General features: G+C 60.8%; 1 protein-coding gene across 1 annotated transcript in view; it reads left to right on the top strand.

The window, feature by feature from the left end:
* LOC104274170 (transcription factor CP2) overlaps positions 1-316 on the top strand; it is a gene marked incomplete at its 5' end in the record, with an annotated part of 8,450 nt that overhangs the window by 6,701 nt on the left and 1,433 nt on the right. The gene's annotated exons all lie outside the window — the stretch shown is intronic.

The raw sequence follows: 316 nt of genomic DNA, 5'->3' as shown, positions 1-316 counted from the left end.
GAAAATCGCCAAAAAGGGTACAAAATGCTGCTGGTGGAAAGGGAATCATTCGAGGGCAGCATTGCAGGACGCAGCCCGGGCGCTGTGGAGGTCGTGCTTTGGTAGCCCAGGGCGTGCTGCAGCCGTGACACGCTGCTGCTGCCTGGAGATTCCACAGCGTGGGCTTGAAAAAGTGATCGTGGCGAGAATTGGCCACAGTGGGGCGGGTGTTTAACCCGCTGAAAAGCAACACTGGCTGGATGGGGCTGAGCATGGTCCCTTCCCCACAGGGTTGGGACGTTCGTGGGCAGAGAGCAGCCCCTCGGCGGCGTGGCCT

This window comes from Apaloderma vittatum, unplaced genomic scaffold (assembly GCF_000703405.1).
Source record: "Apaloderma vittatum isolate BGI_N311 unplaced genomic scaffold, ASM70340v1 scaffold25605, whole genome shotgun sequence".
In the NCBI taxonomy this organism is placed as follows: Eukaryota; Metazoa; Chordata; class Aves; order Trogoniformes; family Trogonidae; genus Apaloderma; species Apaloderma vittatum.
The sequence above is the reverse complement of the archived record's forward strand: the minus strand, read 5'-3'. Positions and strand labels throughout refer to the sequence as shown.